The sequence below is a fragment of the Lycium barbarum genome, chromosome 8 (genome assembly GCF_019175385.1).
Source record: "Lycium barbarum isolate Lr01 chromosome 8, ASM1917538v2, whole genome shotgun sequence".
NCBI classification, from domain to species: domain Eukaryota; kingdom Viridiplantae; phylum Streptophyta; class Magnoliopsida; order Solanales; family Solanaceae; genus Lycium; species Lycium barbarum.
The window spans coordinates 44,338,142-44,344,306 of NC_083344.1; positions in this window are offsets into that span (position 1 = coordinate 44,338,142).

Consider the following 6,165-nt stretch of genomic DNA (forward strand, 5'->3'; position numbering starts at 1 on the left):
TAACATTATTTCGGAGGAAGGCATTAGAGTGGATGCCCAGAAGATTGAGGCTGTGAAGAATTGGCCAAGGCCCATGGCACCAACAGAGATACGTAGATTCTTGGGCTTGGCAGGTTATTATAGAAGGTTTGTAGAAGGGTTTTCCTCTCTTTCAGCCCCATTGACTAAGTTGACCCAGAAATCAGCTAAGTTCCAATGGACAGATGCTTGTGAGCAGAGTTTTCAGACGTTGAAGGATAAGTTGACTTCAGCACCAGTCTTGACTCTTCCAGAAGGAACAGATGGCTATATACTATATTCTGACGCTTCAGGTGTTGGATTGGGCTGTGTCCTGATGCAACACGGTAAGGTTGTCGTTTATGCTTCTACACAGTTAAAGAAGCACGAGAAGAATTATCCAACCCATGATCTTGAGTTAGCGGCAGTGATTCATGCCTTGAAGATATGGAGGCACTACTTATACGGTGTCCATGTTGATATCTATACTGATCATAAGAGTCTCCAGTATATCTTTAAGCAGAAAGACTTGAACTTGCGTCAGAGGCAATGGTTAAAGTGGTTAAAAGACTATGATGTGGATATTCTGTACAATCCCGGGAAAGCTAATGTAGTAGCCGATGCCTTTAGTCGTAAATCTATGGGTAGCTTGTCACACGTCGCCAGAGAGAAGAGAAATGGTCCGTGAGGTTCATCGATTGGCTAGCCTCGGAGTTCGATTGATAGATTCAGGTGATGCAAAAGTTACTGTTGAAGACACAGCGATATCATCCTTCGTAGTAGAGATAAAGGAGCGCCGTATGAGAATCCTGTTTTAGTTCATTACCGAGATACAACACCTCAGAAAGAAAAGACACCCTTTGTGATTATAGGTGATGGAGTACTCAGGTATCGAGGCAGGTTATGTGTCCCTAATATTGTAGGGCTCCGTCTACAGGTTGTGGGGGAGGCACATTACTCCCGCTATTCTATTCATCCAGGCTCAACAAAGATGTACCATGATCTCAAAGAAGTTTATTGGTGGGATGGTATAAAGAGAGATATAGCAGAATTTATTGCTCAGTGTCCAAATTGTCAACAGGTCAAAATAGAGCACCAGAAGCCTAGAGGTCTATTGCAGGCTATAGAGATTCCAACATGGAAGTGGGAGGTAATTAATATGGACTTTATTACAGGGTTTCCCCGTACTCAGCGGAAGTGTGATTCGATATGAGTCATAGTTGATAGGCTTACAAAGTCAACTCAGTTTCTGCCTGTCAGAACTGCTTATAAAGCCGAGGATTATGCAAAGCTTTATCCTAAGGAGATTGTACGACTTCATGGTGTTCCTACAGCCATTGTTTCAGATAGGGGAGTACAGTTCACAGCCAAATTCTGGAAGTCTTTTCAGCAAGGATTGGGGACTCAGGTGAGTCTTAGTACTGCATTTCAGCCCCAGACAGATGGACAGGCAGAGCGTACTATACAGACCCTTTAGGATATGCTTAGGGCTTGTGTACTTGACTTTCAAGGTAGTTGGGATGATCATTTGCCTCTTATCGAGTTTGCATATAACAACAGTTACCATTCCAGTATTCAGATGGCTCCTTATGAGGCCCTATATGGGCGGAGATGTAGATCGCCCATAGGGTGGTTCGATGTCGGGGAGAATCAGTTAGTAGGCCCAGACTTAATTCAGCAAGCAGTTCATAAGGTGAAAGTGATTAGAGAGAGGTTGCTAATAGCTCAGAGTTGACAGAAATCCTATGTGGATAATCAACGACGTAAGCTAGAGTTAGAGATAGGCGATTGGGTGTTCTTGAAAGTTTCGCCTATGAAGGAAGTGATAAGGTTTGGCAAGAAGGGTAAGTTGAGCCCTCGATAAATTGGGCCATATAAGATTATTCGTATAGTGGGCACGGTGGCATATGAGCTAGAATTGCCTTCTGAGTTAGGGTCGGTACATCCAGTATTTCATGAATCTATGCTTCGTAAATGTATCGGAGATCCTTCAAGAGTGGTACCAGTGGATGATATCCAGGTGACCGAGCAGTTACCATACGAAGATGTTCCAGTGGTTATATTGGACAGACAGGTCCGTCGGCTGCGGACCAAGGATGTAGCCTCCGTTAAAGTCTTGCGGAGGAATAAGAATGTTGAGGAAGTGACTTGGGAAGCAAAAGAGGCAATGAAGACTGAATACCCACATTTGTTTATAGCAGTACAGAAGGTTCGATCTGAGGCATCATCACCCCCAGGTATTATTTCATTTCAGTTATCGTGATTAGTTATGTGAAGCCATGGTATTGTGTGTTATAGTATGTGGCCCTGTGTGGCATTATTTTGGGTTACTGCGTGCAGGATGGATTTGTATAAGTACAGGGGAAACTCTGTCAAAATTTTTATAACCCAGGATTGTTCAAACATTCGAGGACGAATGTTTCTAAGGGGGAAGAATGTTACACCCCTCGCTTTCGTAGCAGTCGAACCTATGGTTTCCTAACCGGGTATACCCTTGAATAGAGACCTGAGCTCGAGTTTAGAGGTAGAAATTGCCTTACCCCGTGCATAAGGGTACCAGCAGATATTCCTGGTAATTTATAGAGTTAAAAGTTGAATGAATCGAATTGACGCGATCTGAACTAAAACAGAAAGATCTGCAAAACACCAGTCATCATTGACGGGTCGTTGACATGGTCGATGGACCATCGATGTGTGGCGTCGACAAGGTCCCACAGCCTTGCATCTACAGGCGCAGATCGATGGTGCAAGTCGCCGGGCCGTCGACCCGCTCGTCGAACAGAACCGATGTAGCCTTTTTGCCTTCCAAGTATAAATAGGTGGTTCACGACCTGAATTCATATTTTCATCCATTCAAAATCAGAAAAACCCTAATATATTCTCTCCTAATATTTTCCATCATATTAGTGAAGATTTGACAAGACCCGGACCCCGTAAACCTGAGCTTGTGAAGGAGAAGGTTGCTTCTAGGTTTTCTTCAAGGTTGTGAAGCTTAGGGAGCGGAAGTTGAAGTGATTATTGGGATTTTTGACCCCTCAAGGTATGTAATGATTTCTACCCTTATATTTGAGTCTATTATCAAGAGTTTTAGCGAACTAAGTAAAGAGAAGGTATTTGTGGGAGTGGTAAGTTGATGAAGGACAAGATGGTGACTTGGGGTTATTTTAAGAGATGATTGGGAACGGATTTAAGTATATTTTTGATATATATATATATATATATATATATATGTGTGTGTGTGTGTGTGTGTTGTCATCATGTTGTCGGTATTGTGGTTGATGTTAGATCGAATGAGAAGTTGAAGAGTTGTTAAGCTTATAAGAAAAATGTTGCCCATAAATTGTCAAGCTCTATTCGTGTTTAAAATGATTAGTAAGTAAGGTAAATAGTCTAATTGAGGCTTATGTTATCTTAATTGTAGACTTGTAAGTTCGAGAGGTAGAAGTTGGACGATTGAATATACTTCAAGGTATGTTAAGGCCATTCCTTCCTTCTTTTGGCATGATCCTATGATATGATCTAGCAAGCGAGTAATCGAGCTTCCATATTACTCTACTCTTAGAAGCATTAGAAGTACTTCAGTCTTTGATGTTCGTATACCCCATTTATGAGTGATCCTTCTGTTCACGGGTCCAGTCTTATGTAGCTAGCTCTGTGCATACAGTTTATTTATGAATTACATTCATTATATATTTATGTACATTGACCCGTTACCAAAAGGCATTGTATATTCGCGAATATTAGATATATGTAAAGTATGAGAAGAGATATAGGCATTATACACGCATTACCACTATGATGATGATGTTGATTATGGCCGCAGAGGAGCCGATATGATACGATGAGATGCCATAGAGGCTTTACAGGCATTATATATGCACATACATCAGACGTTATATACGCACATATATCAGGCGTTATATACGCACACACATATAGATGCATGACCATCACTGATAGGCATGAGCATGCATATTATGTACCCACAGAGGCATTGTCAGTTATACAGATTTATGCAGATTTAGGCAGATACTAGTTCATACAAGTACATACGGTCAGATTTATGAGTTCAGATCTTATCCATGATTCTTATGTATATATGTTGTTCTTATGCCTTACATACTCGGTACATTATCCGTACTGACTCCCCGGGCTATGTTCATGCCCGCAAGTACAGGGAGACAGACAGGTGGTCCAGCTCAGTAGGATCTCTAGTTCTAGCAGTGGTCAGTACGCTCCACTTGATCCGGAGCTACAATCAGTTTTGGTATGCCACCCTTTTGAGATGTGTATGCATATGGGTATGACGGGCCCTGTCCCGTCCTTTCTACAACTTTCATTCCAGTAGAGGTCTATAGACAGTTGTATGTAGTAGTCAGACGATATAGCCTTGTCAACTTCTATTCTTTTGTGTACAGTATATGTAGCATCCTAGTTGGCTTGCACTGTTCTTCCGCATGTTGTGTATATATATGCAGATTGTACAGAGTCCTGATGTTTCCCTCTTATGAGATCAGTTTATGCCATTTATGGGCCTTTGATGTTCAATATGTTTCAGATACGTTTTTAGGGGTGTTTGGTTACTAGAGGTCAGACACTCATCACGACTCATCGGTTTGGGTCGTGACAAATTCCCTTTCTAATTGGTTAATGATTTTTCAGACAGTCAAAGGCACATCATGTCTCAAATCATCTTTTAAATCCTTTCAAACTTCTTTTGAAAATTCAGGCATGAACCAGATATAAAAGAAAGTTTGATAATATAAATGTCAACACTAAGCTCTATTCAAATAAAACCAAACATGATACCTAGTCCTGCCATTGGCATATAGGTATTCTAATTCACTTTAAAATAATTTGTGCAATTTTATGGACCTTTTATTAGCTCCTAATGGAACCTTTAATACCCTGTTATCTCATGAGTGAACTTGAATCCCAAAATTTCATTTTTAGACTTCTTTATTCTATTCTAGGATATTGCTGATTTAAAGTTATCCTTAATGCATAATATACAACTACTTAGAATTATTTGACTAACTTAAGCACATTCAAGCAGACTTGGTAAGATTCATACCCATACAAATGCAAGCAGACCCTAACTCTAAATGCCCTAGACACTTGTCAAAGACTTCTTATAAACATGCCGGGGTCCCTTAAGCTTTGTTTTAACCTGGTCATGACCCTTTCGATGTTTTATCCCAATCATAACTCATGTCACTTAGTTGACATTAAACAAGTATACAGGCCCATGAAAGAACAGATTTGGGAAACCAAAAGTCACATTCTTATTCAAAAAAAAAATAACTGCCTCAAATGCTTCAAATAGATATCACAGTACTTTAATGTTCTACTACATTCAAACAGGATCATTATTAACTTAAAAGTTCACCAAATTACTATCAAGACTTATGTGATCAAATCCTTATCAGATTTAAGCATTGGACAGAAAAGGTAGGTGTTACACCTCGAAAAATTTCCCGTTAACGTACAGTGAATAGACTAACGAAGGGCACAAAGTATACGATGTCTTGGCAAGTAAGAAATAACATTTGATGATTCTAAATGAGATTTCAAAGACATTCGAGGTAGGAGAAGGAAGTTGGTAAGGAAAGCAAGGTATAGGTTGTGTGTCGGGCAAGATTTACGAGTATCAAATTAATGATGGCTTAATGATGTTTTGGAGAAGAGTTATAATGCCCCTTAGATTGGTAATGAGGTGTTAAACGAGTGTCAAGAAGGTTCTATAAGGATTGGAGGTCAAACGAGTCGACGAAAATGAATCCCAGAAGGTTGGGCAACATACTGGTCGTATAAAGCATACTGGCCGTATGTCCTGCCCAGAATGGGACCTTCACTGGACCAAACATACGGCCTGACATACGGCCAGTATAAAAGATACGGGCCGTATGTTGGTCCGTATGTTCATGTCAGGACAGATTTTAAAAGTTGATATAAGGACCTCATCTCATTTAATTCAATTCATTCTCTCTCCACACTTCAAGAATTCTCTAGAACCCTCTCCACTCTTCATCCACAAGAACCCAAGAGAAAGCTATGGTCAACTTCATCAAACCAACAAAATCAAGTGTAAGAAACTCATTGAAGTTCATCTAAGCCAAGAAATTCCAATGGAAGTGAACTAGGGTTTTGGTGCAAGAAGGGTATTTT